Genomic DNA, 21,962 nt, shown 5'->3' with positions numbered 1-21,962 from the left:
AAAGGGGATAGAAGGGTATAGACCTGTATGGGCCGCCGCTTGAGCAGATTGCTGGGCATGATGGACCTCTGGTCTGACCCAGCAGAGGCACTGCTTATGTTCTTATCTATATATATAAAATCGGAGGTATGTATGTGTGTATGTATGTGTGTGTGTATGTGCCGCGATCACGCAAAAACGGCTTGACCGATTTGAACGAAACTTGGTATGCAGATCCCTCACTACCTGGGATGATATGTTCTGGGGGTCTCGCGGCCCTCCTGCACACGTGGGCGGAGCTACAAACATAAAATCAGATTTCACCCATTCATGTCAATGGAAAAAATGTAAAACGCTGCCATTCTCACAGTAATTCAAAAACGGCTTGACAGATTTGAACGAAACTTGGTATGCAGATCCCTCACTACCTGGGGTGATATGTTCTGAGTGTCTCCCGGCCCCCCTGCACACGTGGGTGGAGCTACAAACAGAAAATCAGATTTCACCCATTCATGTCAATGGAAAAAATGTAAAAAGCTGCCATTCTCACAGTAATTCACAAACGGCTTGACCGATTTGAACGAAACTTGGTATGCAGATCCCTCACTACCTGAGGTGATATGTTCTGGGGGTCTCGCAGCCCTCCTGCACACGTGGGCAGAGCTACAAACAGAAAATCATATTTCACCCATTCATGTCAATGGAAAAAATGTAAAAAGCTGCCATTCTCACTGTGACCACTTTGGACGAAACTTGGTATGCAGATCCCTCACTACCTGGGGTGATATGTTCTGGGGGTCTCGCGGCCCCCCTGCACATGTGGGCGGAGCTACAAACAGAAAATCAGATTTCACCCATTCATGTCAATGGAAAAAATGTAAAAAGCTGCCATTCTCACAGTAATTCACAAACGGCTTGACCGATTTGAACGAAACTTGGTATGCAGATCCCTCACTACCTGGGTTGATATGTTCTGGGGGTCTCGCGGCCCTCCTGCACACATGGGCGGAGCTACAAACAGAAAATCAGATTTCACCCATTCATGTCAATGGAAAATATGTAAAAAGCTGCCATTCTCACTGATGGTCTAGGACATGGCAACTCAACTTCAATGCCAAAAAATGCAAAGTTATGCACCTGGGCAGCCAGAATCCATGCAAGTCTTATACCCTTAATGGCGAGATCCTAGCAAAAACAGTAGCAGAACGAGACTTGGGGGTAATCGTCAGTGAGGACATGAAGTCTGCCAATCAAGTGGAGCAGGCTTCGTCTAAGGCAAGACAAATCATGGGCTGCATACGAAGGGGTTTCGTCAGTCGTAAGGCGGAAGTCATTATGCCATTGTATAGATCCACGGTGAGGCCCCACCTGGAATACTGTGTGCAATTCTGGAGGCCGCATTATCGCAAGGATGTGCTGAGACTGGAGTCGGTGCAAAGAATGGCCACCCGGATGGTCTCGGGACTCAAGGATCTACCATATGAAAAACGGCTTGACAAATTATAGCTATACTCGCTCGAGGAGCGCAGAGAAAGGGGAGACATGATCGAGACATTCAAGTATCTTACGGGCCGCATCGAGGCGGAGGAAGATATCTTCTTTTTCAAGGGTCCCACGACAACAAGAGGGCATCCGTTGAAAATCAGGGGCGGGAAACTACGAGGTGACACCAGGAAATTCTTTTTCACTGAAAGAGTGGTTGATCGCTGGAATAGTCTTCCACTACAGGTGATTGAGGCCAGCAGCGTGCCTGATTTTAAGGCCAAATAGGATCGGCACATGGGATCTATTCACAGGGCAAAGGTAGGGGAGGGACATTAGGGTAGGCAGACTAGATGGGCCGTGGGCCCTTATCTGCCGTCTATTTCTATGTTTCTATGTTTCTATGTAATTCAAAAACGGCTTGACCGATTTGGACGAAACTTGGTATGCAGATCCCTCACTACCTGGGGTGATATGTTCTGGGGGTCTCACGGCCCACAACTCTATTTTGCTTGCTCAAGGGTGGGTTCACCCAAGAATTTATATGTTCTTGCTCCAGGAGGTGAAACTAAAATTGTTGTTTATAATCACGTTTTGCGTTAGTTGTATTGTATTCATTTTGTCAAATATTTCACTTTATAATTTGAATATTGTACTTTTTATTAAGCTGTAAAAAAATACTTTCATTCACCACTATAAAGTATCTTTATTTGAATCCATTTACAGTGTTATTGCTATAATTAAATACCCGTGCAACGCCGGGGCATCAGCTAGTGTTCTTATAATGAAGGGAATAGACTTAGTAGATAAAGACAGGTTGTTCACCCTCTCCAAGGTAGAGAGAACAAGAGGGCACTCTCTAAAGTTAAAAGGGGATAAATTCCGTACAAACGTAAGGAAGTTCTTCACCCAGAGAGTGGTGGAAAACTGGAACGCTCTTCCGGAGGCTGATATAGGGGAAAACACCCTCCAGGGATTCAAAACAAGGTTGGACAAGTTCCTGCTGAACCAGAATGTACGAAGGTGAGGCTAGTCTCAGTTAGGGCACTGGTCTTTGACCTAAGGGCTGCCGTGTGAGCGGACCGCTGGGCACGATGGATCACTTGTATGACCCAGCAGCGGAAATTCTTATGTTCTAGCTGTCCTTCAGACAGCATACTTAGGGGCTCTTTTTTAAAGCACTTAGACCAGTGGTCTCAAACTTGCGGCCTGGGGGGGGGGGCACATGTGGCCCGCCAGGTACTATTTTGAGGCCCTCGGTATGTTTATCATAATCACAAAAGTAAAATAAAACAGTTTCTTGATCATATGTCTTTTTAGCTATAAATTACAATTATTATTAAGACTTAGCCAAAAGGAAAGATTTATCTAATCTAATCTAATCCAATCCTTAGGTTTGTATACCGCATCATCTCCATGTTCGTAGAGCTCGACGCGGTTTACTGTAGGAGAAATAGGAAGGAACTACAACAGAGGGTTAGAGGTAGAAGTGTGAAGAAAATTTAGAGGACTTGGGATGCCAAGATAAGAGTTTCTTTGATTCCTAAGTTGGAGGGAGACTTACATTTTTTGAGAAAAGCCAGGTTTTCAGATGTTTGCGGAAAACTTGGAGAGAGCTCAAGTTCCGAAGAGGGGAGGTAAGGTTGTTCCAGAGCTCAGTGATTTTGAAGTGGAGGGAGGTCCCTAGCTTTCCTGTGTGGGAAATGCCTTTTAGCGAGGGGAAGGATAGTTTTAATTTGTGGGAGGATCTGGTGGTATTAGGGTTTGAGAAATTCCAATATAAAGGGTTTTACCCCATGCAAAATTGTCATTTCATTAATAAGGCATTAATTATTTTTTTCTGAGGCCCTCCAGGTACCTACAAATCCAAAATGTGGCCCTGCAAAGGGTTTGAGTTTGAGACCACTGACTTAGACACACAAAGTACCATAGGTTTCTATGAAACTTTGTGTGTCTTAAATGCTTTGAAAATGAACCTCGGATCATGTCTCCAGATATTCATCTTATGTAATCTCAGAACACAGCACTTCTTTGTTAGGAGTCTTAACTGGGCTTCTGAAAAGTCACCTTTGACAGCTGGCTCAAGTGGTTTCTGCAAGTGTTGACTGGGACAAATGCCTTGTGCCAATCATTTTTTCATCATTTCATGTTGAAGAAACACATTCAGTTCCCATTTAAAGGGCCAAATGCGTGTGAGAAGCATAACTATATGAATAGCAGAGCTTGGACAATGAATGCATTGCACTAAGGCAAGTAGGAGCTTTTGCAGTGTCAGTAATAAACATCATTTTCTTTGTTCTGAATAAGACAGTTTCCATGATACTCACTATATACTCCAGTAGCTAACTGTCCTTCTACTTACGTACAAAAACCCCACTGACTACATTAGACTAGTTTATTTTCAGATACATATATATTTACTGTTGTTGAAAAAACTCCTGAACCTTCCACATGGCCTCTGAAATGGATTATGGCAATGTAAGACAGCTGCTAATTTATTTATTTTAAAAATGTATTACTCGCAACCATCCAACAATGGAAATTTCTTTAAAAGAACTGCTTCTGAATCTCAAAGTTCCCAAGTCTCACCACAGCTAGCACGGGAACTCTAAGTGATTATTAAAATAAATTGTCTTGATTTCCCCTGCTACCCACAGTAGTAGGATTAAGGAAATACAAGCATTTGGATTTTTTCTTGGCTTTGGAGTTAGGAGTATCTAGCCACAGAGACACTGATTTGATTTGGTTGACCATGAACTTCTTATCAAATAACTCCAGGCAATTTGAATAACAGGTTTGGTATTAAAACGGTTTGAATCATTTTTGAAAGATAGATCGTTTAAGGTTTATACATTACATTACATTAGTGATTTCTATTCCGCCATTACCTTGTGGTTCAAGGTGGATTACATCCAAATAAAACAAAAATTACGTTCAAAATTTGAAGGAATAGAATAAGCGATGACATAGAATTTTTAAGGTAATATATGTTGGGTAAAGAGTTACCAAAGGGAAGTGGAGGTCTTTAGGAGATAAGAATAGGGTGAAATTATGGGTTTTAGATAAGGTTTGGTAGATAAAAGAGTATTAGAGAGATCTATGGGTAAATAGAGTGTTGGATATTGGGTTGGGATTGGTTGTGCTGGATAGGTTTTATGTGTTTTTTGAAGGGTATGGTTTTAATATCTCTCCTGAAGGCTTTGTAGTCTGTAGTCGAAGATAACAGAGTGGTGATTTGTCTGTCCAGTTTAGCTGCTTTGGAGGCTATTAGGTTATCATACAGTTTTTTTCGTTTGACATCTTTGGATGATGGGTGAGTGAATAGTGAGTGGGATCTTCTGTGTCTGGTTGAGGAAGATTGATTTAGTCGGTTATTCCAGTAGGTTGGGCTTTCTCCGTTGAGAGCCTTGTAAAGTAAGCAGTAGAATTTGAAGTGCACTCTCGTTTCTATTGGAAGCCAGTGCGAGTCAGGTATGCCTCTGTGATATGGTCATATTTTTTTAGGAAATAGACAAGTCTCAGGGCTGTATTCTGTATTGTCTGCAATTGCTTCAGCATGGTCACAGGACAAGGTAGGTATAGTATGTTGCAGTAGTCTATCATCCCAAAGATAAGAGATTGTACCAATAGTAGAAATTGCTTCTTTTCGAAGAATGTTCCGATTTTTCTTAGATTTCTCATGATCATGAACGATGCCTTTATTATTTTGTTAATTTGGGGTTGCATGGTGCAGCCTCTGTCAATTGTGACTCCTAGCAATTTTAGTGTAGGTTGTATTGGGTATGAGATTGAGTTTATTACAAGATTAGTTAATGTTGGAGTTTTGTTGTTTTCTAGTAGAATGAAATTTGTTTTGTCAGGGTTAAGTTTTAATTTGTGCTCTGTCATCCAAATTGCAACTGAATCGAGAGTTTTGTGTATTGTGCTTGTCATAACGGGTTCTGGTTGGTCGAAGGGTAGGAGAATAGTGATGTCATCTGCGTAGCTGTATGAAATTATGCCATGATTATCTAGGTAGTAGCTGAGGGAGGCACGTATATATTGATAATGTAGATGATAGGGGTGATCATTGGGGAACTCCTCAGGGGTTGGACCATGGTTCTGATTAACTCTGTAAGTTCTTGATTGTAGGAATCCTTTGAACCATACTTCATCTGCATCTATTTTATCTCCATTTAAGCTGACCTGTGGAGTTCCTCAGGGCTCTGTATTGTCTCCACTATTATTTAATATCTTTTTAAGTTCATTATTGACTATAATCCAGGAAAAGAATATTAAGGCATTTGTATATGCAGATGACATCCTACTGACTTTTCCAGTTGCTTCGCATAATATTGATTTAGCCCCTCTTCAATCTTGTGTGTCCATTGCTGCAGATTGGTTGTCATCTCATGGTCTAGTTATTAATGCGAAACCTCCCCCCCCCCCCACTATCTGTTGGATTAATGGAATGCTTTCTGCACTCACATATCCTATCAAATTATTAGATGTTGATTTGACTCCAGTAAAGACATTCCTTTATCTAGGAAACTTATTTGATAATAAACTTTCCTTCGAACAAAAGATAGGCCAGGTATTTTTTTTAAAAAAAGGTTATTACTGGCTTAGACGTATTCGTTCAGTCAGTAAGACCTTAGACTTTGACTCCATTCATACACTAATTTATGCCTTTGTAATATCAAGGTTAGATTATTATAATTCAATATATTGTAGAATCAATGCAGCATTTTTAAGTAGGTTAAAGCCATTACAAAATTCAGCAGCCAGGCTCCTATTTAAAACTACAGTATATGATCATGTCTGTGCTGACTGAATTTCACTATACAGCTATAGCTCACTGCACAGTCTTGATCATGGATTTTCTCAGGTTTTTGTGCTGTTATACAGGGACTCCTTTAAGCATATAGGGAGATGCAACCCGATGTTCACTTACAAAATGGGGGGATCAATGCTAGGGGTCAGTAAGCTGGAAAGAGACCTGGGAGTGATGGTAGACACGACATTGAAGGCGTCGGCACAGTGCGCCACAGCCTCGAGGAAAGCAAACCAAATGTTAGGTATCATTAAGAAGGGTATCTCGACCAGAACGAAGGAAGTCATCCTGCCACTGTACCGGGCTATGGTGCGCCCGCATCTGGAATACTGTGTACAGTACTGGTCACCGTACCTCAAAAAGGACATGGCAATGCTTGAGGGAGTCCAGAGAAGAGCAACTAAACTGATTAAGGGTATGGAAAACCTTACATACACTGACAGACTGAAGAAGCTGGGGCTGTTCTCCCTGGAAAAGCGGAGACTCAGAGGAGATATGACAGAGACCTTCAAGATCCTGAGGGGCATCGAAAAGGTTGACAAGGACAGATTTTTCAATTTGAAAGAAACCACAAGAACAAGGGGTCACTCGATGAAATTGAAGGGGGATAGGTTTAGAACAAACGCAAGGAAATTCTTTTTCACACAGAGGGTGGTGGACACATGGAACACCCTTCCGGAGGCCGTGATAGGAAATAGCACAGTACAAGGTTTCAAGGAAGACCTGGATAGGTTCCTGGAGGACAAAGGGATTGAGGGGTACAGATAAAAGCAGTGGAAGGTTTAGAGATAAGTGTAGAGGTAGGTATAAAATTAGTCAGGGACCGCTGCTCAGGCAATATGCCTGATGGGCCGCCGCGTGAGCGGACCGCAGGGCGGGATGGACCTCTGGTCTGCCCCGGCGGAGGCGACTACTTATGTTCTTATGTTCTTAAGTGCCAAACACTGCTAACTCTTTCTGAAATTATTGGCAATTGTATGAGGTTCCCATACAGCTAACCCTTACTTCTGTAATCTTAATGTTACCAGCCAGACTCTGCATTTGTTGAGCAACTTTCTTTAATAACATGAAATAAAGAATAAACACTCACAATTGATGACTTCAAGGCAGTTCAACTTTTATAGAATCTTCTCACTCTGCCAGCTTTACTCTTCAAGCTAGGAGTATGTCTACACCTTGTAGAAATAACACTGTTCTCAAGACTTAGATAGAGAATCCAAGCAGTGTTATATTGTTAGAAATAAAGGCTGAAAAACCTGGTGGGAGAACAATGCTAAACTAAGGGTTCTCATGCAGTTATGCAGTCTCAATACTGGAGAAGAAGGGTGGGGCTTCAGCTCTGTGGAAGCAACCTAGCTCTCTGGGAGAAGCAAAGACCTCTGGGGATTTAAGTCCACAGAGCACACCTTACTCATGCATCTTAACATAAACACGTGAACTTGCTCTTATATAAGAAACTGAGCAAATGCCTACACGAAGTGGGGGCAAAACAATGTCACCTCTCTGTTCATAAGTTTACATTGGTTGCCTATATACTATAGACTTACATTTAAAATCCTTTGTTTGACTTTTAAAGCTTTACATTGTGCTGCTGTACAGGATATTCATTTTTGTTGAACACTCCCACTCGCTGCTTCTGCTCCCTTCAATACACATGAACCTCCACCTTCCCCTCCTACTGTACCTTCAATACACATGAACCTCCACCTTCCCCCCTACTGTACCCACCAAACCAATTAATTTCTCTGACCGGTATTTTTTCCCTGTAAATAAAAAAATTTTACCCTCCTATTGTACACTCTTGTATATTCCTATTGTACACTCTTGTATATTCCTGTCAACTTCATTGACCTATACACTCCAAAAATTGTTAATTCCAATGTTATCTTCGTATGTAATCTTAATTAATTGTTGTGAACCGCCTAGAACTCTCTGGGTATGGCGGTATACAAAATAAAAGTTATTATTATTAACCGTTCTATATATTACAATATGTACATTACGGTCAGTTGACTCTCAGACTGGTACTTTTTTCATCAAAAATGGCTCATTATGAATGAAGTTGTAATTCTGCTTTTTTATTTTTAACCCCATTTTTATAGAATGACACCCCCCCATACACACACACACAAGTTATATGAAATTAATTTTCATTTCCTAAATTTAAGTCTATGTTGAAAACTTATTTTTTAAATTTGCCATTTAATCTGTTGGAATTTTTAGATTGTTGGCGGACACGAGAAGACTGCGATCAAGAGACCACATCAAAGAGTTTTTTGTTTTTTTCTCTTTTTCTTTTTAAATTTGGGTTAGGTCTTTTCTATTGACAATGGTGTTCTTTTCTTGTTTTTAATTGATTTAATTGTGTTTTGTAAGCCGCATTGATCTGTTGTAAATTGTGGGATATCAAATTTTAATAAACATAAACAATTGCCTTATTGATGACTTCTAATGAAAGGCCACTTTGGTCAGCCACAAAACTTAGAGACTTGAAGAAAGCAACAGGGTTTTTATTAGCATATGTATGCGACTCCCGAGCACCAAGCTGGCAGCTTCAGAAGACCCAAAACCAGGAAGTTACAGTGATATTTATTCATTTTTCTAGCTATACAACTGAATGCTAGAAAAACTTCTCACGTGTTACTTTTCTATACAGTCATTGGTCCTAAGCTCACACTAGCAGGTCACTTATCTAAGCCCTGCAGTTTTTCTGTTACATGTCCAGGAGGGCGGAATACAATATTGTGTATGCTGAGATAACCATAAGAAGCTAAAACGCCCAAGCTAAAACATCCAGTGCAGGCAGGCTAGAACATGAGATACGTTAGGTCTGCAATTAAACATAATTCAGCATTTTATTAAAGAGAAAACTTAGTTCAAGACTCAGGAAAACCAGTCCCAGACTCCTTCACTCCTATTACCTGCAACCTCGAAGGAGACAGTCACCTCTGCACACACAGCAGCAAGATACAACAAAAGGAGCAGAGTGTGCTTATCCCAATGTAACTTTGTCACTGATGTGTTGTTTAGTCCTCTCACCTTACCCTCCTTATGTATCTTAGCTGCATTTTACATTTTTTCCTATTTTTTCCCCTTCCCTTATGTAACCCCCTATTTCTCCTGGATGCTGGCAAGGGACACACAAAGTTATTTTATTTGTTAAGACCCGACTAGCTGGAGTTCCACAGCAAGCATGTACCAGACTTCCACTCTTTCTTTGAATAATGCAGACCATACCATGATGTAAAGTCCAAAACATAGGGTTACCAGACATTCAGAAAAACCTGGACATATCCTCTTTTTAGAGGACTATCCAGGTGCCTGGACAGATTTTGTAAGTCTGGTAGTTGGTTTGGGTTTCCTGAACTTGGGTCCGCGTCTGCAAGCATGCATGCATGGTGTGATGAAAGGACATGTGACAGCAGCCAAAAATGAGTAGAGATGACCAAGGTATTCAGGCAGGCAAAAACTTTAATAGGTAGCTTGCATAGAACATATTTCAAAAGAACCCAACACAGGCCGTGTTTTGGCAAATGCCTGCTTCAAAGGTTCCCAATCTCCTAAAATTGTAATGCTGTATGAAGTCCATAATTTAGAATGTGTACAAATGAATAAGCAGAGCCAACACCTCAGGGCCTTAGGCCCCTCTAGGGAAGGCACACCATTTTGGAAAGACAGGCCTGCAGGCAGGAGGTACTGGGCATCCCTCTTGCTCTCTTCTTCCATATGAGGTTAGTGGGCGGGTCGGGGTGTGTGGGGGAACTGAGTGGCAGAGGCAGGAGGGAGTGGGCATCCCTCCCGCCGAAGAACTCTATGGGGATGTGGGTATCCAATCTTCACGGGGGTGGGAGGATGTCCAGGTAGTAGAGATCTTTACAGGGGGGGGAGGGGAGGGGGAAGGTGGTGGAGGAGGGTTGGGAGTGTGGGTTGTGTCCAGGGGGCCTTGATCATGGGGGGAGGGGTGTCCAGGTGGCCAAGATATTCACGGGAGGGGATGGTCAGGAGTGTGGAGAGGTTTGGGTAGCTGAGGCAAGGGAGTGGGCAAGCCTCATGCCTCTTTTTTTTCAAGAGCCATTGGGGAGGGCATCAGGCTGGCACTACTTTTTTTTAAATGGGGACAGGTATTGTGCATGTGTAGCACACACTCAATACCTGTGCCCATTTAAAAAAGAATAAAAAGTTTTCCTGCCCCGAACAGCTGAGCTGCAGAAGGCTGCTTTGGAATTTCCCCTGCAGCTCAGCTGTTTGGGCTTCCCCCTATCAGCTCTGTGCATGTGTCAAAGTTGATTTTCCAACCACTGGTGGGGTAGAATGGGATTATAGCAGACCTCCACAAAACTAGTTTGCATGCAAAGTTGTTGGAAAATCGATTGTCATCTTAAAATCGGAAAATGAATCGGCCCAAAGCAATCCACTCGGCTTGAGCGACCGATTGTAGTGCATTTGGGCCTAACTGCCTTCTGTGAACTCCTGTTGATCCTTCTATCCCCATGGAAACTGCAGATAGGATTAGCCAACAGTCACACCTTCAAACAATAGCAGGCAGCCCTAAATGCCTAGAGCCTGTAAAAAGCAACCTGTATGAAAATGCATAGTACTGATGAATTTAAACCTTTTCCTAACTTTTCCTAGCAGTCATGTAAAATGTATGCTCCATCACTCCAAACCCATAGTGCATCATATTTTCCATCCTGCCCCACTTATAAAAATGAAAATTGTATTATAGGTTTCTTTATGCTTTATTACACCTTCTCTAGTCTCTTATTATTTTTGTGATCGGACACCACTTAGACATTTTTAACTATTTGCAGTAAAGGAAATAAATTTAACTAAGAACTATGAAATATGGATTTTCCATTTAAAGATTAGCTAAAAGGTACGTAGGTACAATAATATGTCTGCTTTTCAGGAATTCAAGCTAACGATTGGAAGACAGGGTTTTGGGGGTGGGCATTATAGACCAGGAATCGTACCTTCAAGTGGAGACCTTGGGTTGCTGTATGCTTAACGTGACCATTTATTTTTTTCATCAAAAGGGGACATCTATTAATTGTCAGTCCCGCCCCCAATCCCACCCTAGCCCCACCCCAACTCCGCCCTAGCCCCCACTTTTCATGTACACATATCTTATTAATTCATAATGGTCAAAGCAGCTCCTGATTGGTAAGGCCCGACTTTAGTGCAGGTTAGAGCATACAGCGAGTGATTTCCTTCACTTGCCGGCGCTCCGGCTGCTCTCTCCTGCCTCTCCAGCTGTCCTCTCCTGGTTGGCAGTTCGCGGTCGGAAAATACTGCCAATGACAGGGACCGCGAACTACCGACCGCGAATGACTGGGGGAACACTGTATTTACTTTATAAGATCTGACTAGAAGCAGCATAACAAAGAAAAATGGGGAGACCCAATGATCCTCAGTGAAAACAATCAACCGATGAAAACAAAAACAAAAAACTGTGGATACAGATGTTCTGGAGATAATTTATTATACACTGAAATACAAAAACATGAAAATTAAATTTAAAAAGTATAATGATAAAAAATACAGTGATAAAAATCCAACTGGACCCTACATGGTCCGTGTTTCGGTGATCACGTCTTCCTCAGGGGTCCTAAAAGGAAGAGGTAATGATGAATAATGATAAAGAGAAAGATAAAAAGATGGAAAGATGAAAAAGCCAAATGGCCCAGAGAATCAAGATGGCGGCAGCCTGGAGTCCGTTGTAACATCGGAATCGGGAGCGTTTCTTTTTTGGAGGAATTCCAAGATGCCACACTCTAAATGGAAGGGTAGTGTCCATCCCGAACCTGCTGCAATGAGGACGTCTACCTCAACGCAAAGAACTATGCTCGATTTCACAACAGTCTCCCTCAATCCTACAGAATTACCTCGAGGTGTGCCCGAGCGTTCTTCAGCCGGAAGAGAGGCAGGAGATTCGGAGCTGGAGATATCTCTCTCCCCTCCAGCAGCCATTCCACCACCGCACCCTGCTCAGCTCGCGAGCCTGTTGGGTGAACCCTGCGCTAAAGTGAAGACAGGGGAAACCCCGATGCAGAGGGCTGGACTTGCGAGAATTTGCAGCAAGCAGGGAAATTTGAATGCTGGCTTGGTTCCCGGCTCTGTATCATCCAAAGCGACGGCGATTACCCTTGAGAAGATATGGGAATCTCTTGAGGGGCTGAACTCTCTGGTAGCTAGGTCAGTCCAGGAAATATCCACCCTGGTAGCTACTGTTGAGTCTTGGGGAAAGCTTTAACAGCAACTAAAGAAGAATTGTCCTCAGAAATTAGTAACGTAAAAGACAATGTTGTTGGTATTCAGGCTGTAACTAACAACCTGGTTAAGGAGAGGTTACTTTTGAACAGGAAAATTTAACAGATAGAAAATCATAATCGAAGACTTAATCTTCGTTTTTTGAATTTTCCAAAGGCTTTTGGTGTGGCGCCTTTAGATATGTGGAAGCGTTACTTAATAGAAGTTCTAAATATTTCCTCTGAACATATTCCACCAGTGAACCGAATTTACTATCTACCTTTTAAGAAAAAAAAAAAGATGACCCTACACCAGAAGTAGAAACACCTCCACAATTAGAAAAGTCTTTGAATGTAACAGAATTATTGGAGACGACATTGTCTGACATTACAGAAAGGGCTACATTGCTTATTTCACTTGTCTTTGAATAAGATGTAAATCTTATTATGAGACTTTACTTTCGTAACCCTCAGACTTTGTATTACGGGAAAAAGGTTTCAATATTCCCTGATGTCACAAGAATTACACAGGAGAGGAGGAAGTCATTTCTAGCAATGCGTGCTGAGACATTGACTCTCGGAGCAACGTTTCTACTTGCATATCCATGCAAATGTTTGATAAAATATTTGGGAGTACGATATGTGCTCTATACTCCAGACCAATTGCGAGCTTTTCTGGACTTGAAAAACTTGGCAGCTGGAAAGATTCAACGAATGGCAATTAGGATAATGGGATTGGATTGTTAAGACTATGCCTTTGTGTTGATATTTTTATCTTTTCTTCTATTGGAGTTTCTCTTCACTCCTTTTTCTTTTCTCCTCTACCTTTCTTTAATTTAGTGGTCTAAGAAAGACTATATATTATTTTCTGGCTTAGCAGCAGTTGCTGAATTGTATTATTATCTTTACTATCTATATTTCTTAAAACAAGAGTTTATCTTGCAAAATATATATAAATTCCAATAAATAAATAATAATAATAAAAAAAAAGATGGAAAGATAAGAAGTGACTGTGATACCAATCTGGAGCATGCATATTAGTGTCTATACTCGACTGCAGCATAAAACAAGTGAGCCAAGTGTGATCATGCTATATAGAGAGGCTTGAAACATCGACAAGAGACATAAGAGGAAAAAATGTGCCAAAAAAGGCCGAAAAGAAAAAGTGCCATGGTGTGTATTAGAGTATAAGATTAAGCACAGAAATCTATAAAGTGCCTAAGAGAAGCCATAAGAATGAAAAGTTAATAGGATAAAGAAACCATAGTGCGTGTCTTATTTTGAAAACATGAAGAGATATGTGACACAATGTAATAATGAGAAGACATTATACATACCAATGGTTTTGCAAACTCACATATAAAGAATTGGACTGAAAACAGTCTATTGTCTTTAAACTATATAAAAAAGACATTGTATTCAAACATGAAGAAACCATAATAAGACATAAACTCATAGAATAATGCAGTTTAAATAACAGAATAAAATGACTTATTTCTAAGACAAAAGGACAATAAGAGCTATCAAATTACTAGAAGCAGCATAACCACTGAGTTTGGGGGATTGGAAGTTTGTTGAGAAGGGGGTGATAGTTTATAGTCATTAAATTTTAATATATCAGGTTGGTTTTTTTTAAGTTTAAGGGCTCCTTTTACGAAGGTGCGCTAGCGTTTTTAGCGCATGCACTGGATTAGCGTGTGCTATAGCGCGCACTAGCCAAAAAAACTACCGCCTGCTCAAGAGGAGGCAGTAGTGGCTAGCACGCGGCATTTTAGCATGTGCTATTCTGCGCGTTAAGGCTCTAACGCACCTTTGTAAAAGGATCCCTAAATTACCACACCTTGCGTTACCTGGAAAGGTGTGTGATCATTAAACAAATTGAATGAAATGACTTTTGTACCAAGCTAACTTCAGGTGTAGCTGCAAATCTCATTACTTGCAGAATAAATTCTAATATACTAGTTATTTTATACTGTAGTATTCAGTGCATTAACAGTTTCCTGATAGCCCATCACAATTTATTCAAATAATCATAAAAAATAAAATTTTAATTGTTACTTATTTTTCAAAGCAGAAAATTTTAAAAGTCAGCTAGAACTAGTATTTGCAGAACTATCTTCTGTTAGATGGGTATCAATAATTTAATTAGAACCTTTCCCAGAGCTATCTTTCAGCACAGCTGAAGCTCAGATAAATCATGATACAACCATAATAATGATCCCTAGATCTGCATTACTTGAAGTCTCTGCCATTGGACACCCACTAGAAATGTCTCATGAAAAGGAATATGTCAATGGTGAACAACTGTGTCAGTTTTTGCTCCCATGCTTATCTTAAGGGGGTCTATCTTTGAGTAAGGTTCATTATCTGCCTGGATTGGGGGAAGGGGCATATTGGCACCCCAGATATCAATTTCACTGAGTTTGTTTGGATTTAAGACCCGGTCTACTGAGAATGACCTGTCAGGAAAAGAAATGCTTTCATTTCAACTTCAGACAACTATCTGATTTACAACAGGGAGGCTATTGGATATAATTCTGACATGTATGAAAAAAAAAATAAAATAACTCTCACTGGTTCAGTAATGTTTCTTTTACTGCTTGTCAGGTATATAATCACCCTGGAGATTAGAAATAGAGGGTCCTTTATGAAATCATGGAACAACATTCATAATAATTCCACTACTGGGTCCAGGTTAAGTCATTTATACACTGTTCTCAAAATACCACTTAAGTCCTCCTGTCTCGTGAGACCATTACATAAAAAGATACCTCCAGTACTACTGAAAATAACAGCTTGCAATGCAATATCAAGAGGGACTCTATAATAGCTTGTTCACATATGCAGCTGCTGTGGACTTTTCTCTATATTTGTCCTTGCTTTTAGAAACTCTGTCAAGTAATCTCGTGGTTTTTGTTTGTCTTAAAGGAGTTAAAACCAGTGTATGTAGCACAAAATAAGCAGGGCCTGTTTTACAAAAGCCACACTAGCGGCTGCAGCGTGGTAACGGACCCAAAGCCCATAGAGATTTAAAGGGCTTCGGGGCTGTTGCCGCGCGGCTTTGTAAAACAGGCCATTTGTAATATAGAGAAATGTTTTGCTTTCCAAAAATCCAAGTTCATCCTGTCAGTGCGAATAATATAATTTTAAGTTCAAAGCAAGCATGGATCTAGCATTGCTCCCTGCTGGAACTTTTACAGCAATTACAGAAGGATCGAGATAGAATGCATGACCTTTATATTATGTCACTGAAGAATCATGTCATAAATAAAATGTTTTTTAGCCTGTCAATGAAAGAAATGTTATATAGAGCTTTCACAGTAACAGATAATGACAGAAGAACTCCAGGGATCTGTGAATGTCAGTTAACTTGGCTGCTAATGACTACATAATCGATCCAACACCTTAACAATGGGAATAGAACGTTATACAAACAGTGGACAAAATGCCAGAATGCACATCTGCCATAGATTCCCCAGACCAAAGCAGCATGGAAGGCAGAAAGGACACAAGTTGACTCCCTAGCTATCAAACAGGATAAAGTTGGTTTGAGAAAGAAACGTTATTTCAGGCTATATTTGAATTAAAGAAAAGGCCATTCAAGTGCCTGGTAAAGGGGCAATTCTTTAATTGGACCACCCATTTAAAGTGCCCCAATGCCGTGCAGTAAGAGCCTATTCTGTATTGGTACCAGGGCTCCCATATTCCATTACATAATGCTAGCATCACCTGGCATCAGTGCATCTGTAATTATTAGTGGAGCACACAAATTGGTGCGGGAAGTAATGGTGTCAGGGCTGCTTGATAACAGTGATCATAACAAGATCAAATTTGATATAATCCCTGGAATAAGTCCACACAAGAAATCCAATAGCATTTAATTAAAAAAAAAAAAAGGAGACTATGATAACATGAAGAGAATAGTAACAAAGAAACATAGGGATCCTTTTATCAAGCTGATGTAGGGGTTTAACGGGTGTTAAACCGCCTGCCGCGCTAGCCGCTAACGCCTGCATTGAGCAGGCGTTAGTTGTTTAGCTGGCCGCGGGGGTTAGCGCGTGATGAAATGTCCGACGCGCTAACCCCGCTAGAGCGGCTTGATAAAAGGACCCCATAGAGGAGCAGCAGTAAAGGTCAAAAGTTTACATCAGGTGTGGATACTATTCAAAAATACCTTCCTGGAAGCCCAGACTAGATATATTCCATGCATTAAAAAAGGAGGAAGGAAGACCAAACGACAGCCGGCATGGTTAACAAGTGAGGTAAAAGAAGCAATTAGAGCTAAAAGGGAATCCTTCAGAAAGTGGAAGAAGGATCTGACTGAAAATAATTATAATGCAAAACCAGAAGTGGATCTTAATAGCCAAAAATTAACAAAAAAACTAAAAATTTTAAGAAAATGAATTTATACTATTAGTAATCAATCAACTTTATCAATAAATAAGCCCTAAGAGTTGTGGAGAAAGGATCTCAAAAAGGTTGTTGATGCATAGAAATCAGCTTAAATCGCTGTTCAGCTAAAGCAACCGTATTCTAATCATTGATTCTCCGCCACCTCCATAAAGCTTAAAATGTGCAAACTGCAGCACTGTGTTTTAAGTGTGCAAAAATGCAAATCTTTAATTATGCAAAAAGTTTTTTTATTTTTTATATATAGTATTTTTTTAAAAAACATTTTCTTATATATAATTATAAATAGCACAAGGCATGGCAAGTGAAATTGCAAGGTGTTAATAAGAAAGGTAAAGAGACACCTTGAAAGGAAGATTGTACTGGAAGCAAAAACACACAGTAAAAACTTTTTTAGGTATATTAAAATCAAGAAGCCAGGAAAAGAATCAGTTGGACTGCTAGTGACCGAAAAGGAAGACAAGGCCATAGCAGAGAGATTAAATGAATTCTTTGCTTCAGTCTTCATTGAGGAAGATGTGGGGGAGATATTGGTACCAAAATGGTATTCAATGTTGATGAATCAGAGAAACTCAAACAAATCTCTATAACACTAGAAGATATAATGGGTCAGTTTGACAAACTGAACAATAGCAAATCATCTGGACTGGATGGTATACATCCCATAGTGCTGATAGAATTGAGAAATGAACTTGCAGAGCTATTGTTAGTAATTAGTAATTTATCTTTAAAATCCAGCATAGTATCAGAAGACTGGATGGTGACCAATGTGATGCCAATTTTTGAAAAGGGTTCCAGAGGTCATCTGGGAAATTATAAACCAGTGAGTCTGATGTTGGTACTGGGCAAAATGGTAGAGAATATTATAAAGAACAAGATGACAAAACGTATATATGAGTATGGATAAATGACAGAAAGCTAACAAGGGAAATCTTGCCTCACCAATTTACTACATTTCTTTGAAGGGGTGAATGAACATGTGGATAAAGGTGAGCCGGTTGATATTATGTATTTGGATTTTCAAAAGGCATTTGGCAAAGTGCCTCATGAAGACTTCTGAGGAAATTAGAAAGTCATGGGATAGTAAACTGCTCCTCTACTGCTACACGGGAAAAAATTGAATCACAACCACCAACAACCAAATATAAATGGAGAAAAAGACCTCTTTAATGCACATATATGGAGTTATAACCCAACTGCTAGTGCAAACAAATGCAGCGGTTAACACCAGTCATATGTTACAAAAAACTCCACTTACCTGAAGCAAAATTCAAATTCATCCCAAATAGCAGGTTGCAGAGAAAACAATAATAGTAGTCCAAGGGCACAAAAGAACACCAACAGCAGCAAAAAAAGAAGAAAAGGCCACTTATCTTATGCTGCTGGTCCAAAACTGTGTCCACTGTTGTTCAAATTCAAAAGACGAAAAACAGCTTGTGATCAAAACCTAACAGGAGTACCCCCGTTTCAACAGGTTCATCATCAGGGAATGGAAAAGAAATTGTACTCCACCTAGGCAGTCCTGTAATTAAACTCTGGACTTCTTTGCCAGAGAATGTGGTGAAATTAGTTAGCATAGCAGGGTTTAAAAATGGTTTGGATAATTTCCTAAAAGAGACATCCATAGATCATTATTGAGATGGCTTAGGGAAACCACTGCTTATTCCTATGATAAACAGCATAAAAGCTGTTTTACTCCTTGGGATCTTGCCAGGTGCCTGTGACCTGGGTTGGCCACTGTTGGAAACAGGATACTGGGTTTGATGGAGCTTCAGTCTGTTCCAGTATGGCAAATATTATGTTTTTATGTTCTTAATTCCACCAACCATAGACCTGGCTTTAATGCTGGCACTTAAATGCAGCAGGGGTACTTGCAACTTTCAGTTTTCTATAAATTATGTGCCTAAGAGAGAGCCCCACCCATTCCCTGCCCATTGCTCCACCCATGTGTATACCCCCTTTGTAGTTACGCACCATCCCACTTACACACACCCTTACAGAATAACACTTAGGCACACAAAGTGTACACTAACCTGCAAAAGTGCTATAATTCTGCAAATTTATATGCACAAGGAGCACATACATGCCAGTTATAGACCTGCCCTTAACATGCTAAGTACCATAAATGTGATAGGTGCCATCGTATGACCAGGAAATGAAACCTGTCTGTAGTTACTGAGGACGATTCCTACACTGATGGTGGCTCCAGCAGCTTATTGGAGGCTTCAGCTTTTCTTTACAGTACTCTCCTCATGATGTCATCAGCTTACAAAATGCATAAGGGCCTTGGCACAATTACTTGCTGCTGTAAATGTGAAATGAGATTTCAATTGAAATCAGCTTAGCCTCCAACAGATGTTTCTGGGAAAGCGTAATCCATGACTGATGATGCAATATGATGGATTAGAAAAATTATTATCCTCTTTTCTGTCCCAGATGACTTCTGAATACATCATGTAATTGTATTGCAAGATGACATTTAACAAAGCTGGGGATACTATATGATTGTGAGCTCTGAGGATGTCAAATACCACATCTTTCTATTAACTAGCCACTGGAAATTGAAACTAAATCATACTCAGATGAGAAAGGGTCTAGAACGAATGCTTCGTAGGCGCTGGACCTCCTCTCTCAGGTTCCTTAGCTCCAGCAAAAGGCTGTCGTCTAGCTGCTCCGTTGCTTCCGTCTGTGTGGAGACTGTAGACAACTTTGTGGGGGGGGGGATGGCCTCGAAGTGCAGAGGTCTCTGTACAGACCGAGGCCATCCCCCCCCCCCCACAAAGTTGTCTACAGTCTCCACACAGACGGAAGTAACGGAGCAGCTAGACGACAGCCTTTTGCTGGAGCCAAGGAACCTGAGAGAGGAGGTCCAGCGCCTACGAAGCATTCGTGACGACGAGACCTTCATCGACGGAGTCATCCAGGAGCTGTCCCAGATCACCAATCAGGAACCCATACCCACCACACCCAAAGCAACCAAGCCAGCAACCAATCCTGCTACCTTGAGACCAACCACCGGAATACAGGAGGAGACTGGTGACGCTGACTCCTGGCAGCTGGTAACTTCCTCCACAGGAAAACACAGAAGACCTTCCTCATCTTCTGTTTCTTTCTCTCACATACAGGGCTGTTCTACATCAACCCCGCAAATCACCTTGAAGAACAGATTCCAGCTACTACAGGAAGTATCTGACAACGAGGTTCAGCAGAAGGCCCCAGTTCCGGAGACAACAGGTCGGCCCACCCCTAAGAAGCGCAGAGTGGTGGTGATCGGTGATTCGCTACTGAGGGGCACCGAGGGACCAATCTGCAGATCAGACTTACAATCAAGAGAGGTTTGCTGCTTGCCGGGGGCCAAGATTTGGGATGTAACCGCTTGCCTGGACAGACTCATCAAGCCCCAGGACCATTTCCCTATGCTTCTCATCCACGTTGGAACAAATGACACTGCCAGGAACACCCAGGAGAGCGTACAAGAAGACTTTAGAGCCCTGGGTGAGAAGCTGAGGAGGATGGAAGTGCAGGTGGTCTTCTCCTCGATCCTCTCAGTGAGGGGCAAAGGTAGAGCCAGGGATGAGCGCATCCAGAGGGCTAATGACTGGCTGCGAGGATGGTGCAAGGAGATGAACTTCGGGTTTCTGCACCATGGAGAGGCGCTACAAGGACTACAAGGATCAGACGGGCTACACCTGACCAGAAGAGGGAAGAACGTCCTAGGACACCGAGTAGCCCGCCTACTTCACAGGGCTTTAAACTAGGTAAGTTGGGGGAGGGTACAGGCTCAATCAACCCACCTGGCGAGCTAGGCTGCCAACACTTTTTGGAGACTGGGGTAAGTGGACACCGAAATTCTGGGTCCGGGACTGGGGCGAGTACACACATTTCCGAGTCTGGGGTGGGTACATGTTGTGATTCGGGGTCTAGTGAGGGTACACACCTTGCAAATTGTACTAAAGAGTCCAAATAGCTCAAGCGGGAATTCCCCCACAGGGTACACACATTTCTGTGTCTGGGGTAGATGCTCACATTAAAACTAGCACTAAAAGCGAACATGCGACATGGAAAGCCATGTACGTCAACGCCCACAGTTTGGGCAACAAGATCCTAGAATTAGAGACTGAAATGAGGAACGCTGACCTGGATGTGGTGGCGATATCTGAGACCTGGCTCACGGACTCCCACGGGTGGGACATGGTCATACCAGGCTACAATTTACTTCGCCGTGACAGGGAGGGCAAGATGAGAGGAGGTGTAGCACTATATACTAAAGATGACATTAAAGTCACCAGAATTGCAGATGTCAGGTACACAGGGGAATCCCTTTGGGTAAATTTGGCCAGGGGAAAGACAAATGCCTGTATCTTGGCATAATATACAGACCCCCAAGACAACAGGAGGACCTGGATATGGAATTGATCGGAGACATAGAGAATATCACCTTGCGAGGGGATACAGTACTGTTAGGTGACTTCAATATGCCTGGTGTGGATTGGAACACACTTTCCTCTGCATCCAGCAGCAGCAGGAGGCTATTGAACTCTATGAAGGGAGCAAGACTAAAACAACTGGTACTGGAGCCAACAAGGGAGCAGGCAATACTGGACCTGTTACTTACCAATGGCGAAAGTGTCACAGAGGTCTCAGTGAGCGAAGCGTTGGCATCCAGTGACCATAATATGGTATGGTTCAATCTCAAAAAGGGGTTCGCCAAATCTAACACATTGACCAAGGTCCTAAGCTTCAAGGACGCCAACTTCGAGGGCATGGGGGAATTCATCCATCAAGCGCTACAAAACCAAGCGGTAACAGATAACGTAGAAGAAATGTGGTCAGCTCTGAAAGATACCATACAGGAGGCAACCAACCGATATATAAAATCAGTAAGTAAACGGCGAAGGAACAATAGGCCACAGTGGTTCTCTGCGGAGATCTCGGGCCTCATAAAAGAGAAGAAAAGAGCGTTCATTTCTTACAAACAATCAGGGAATCAGGACTCGAGAGAAGACTACCTGGCCAAGGTAAGAGCCGTC

This window comes from Geotrypetes seraphini, chromosome 3 (genome assembly GCF_902459505.1).
Source record: "Geotrypetes seraphini chromosome 3, aGeoSer1.1, whole genome shotgun sequence".
NCBI lineage: Eukaryota > Metazoa > Chordata > Amphibia > Gymnophiona > Dermophiidae > Geotrypetes > Geotrypetes seraphini.
The sequence above is the reverse complement of the archived record's forward strand: the minus strand, read 5'-3'. Positions refer to the sequence as shown.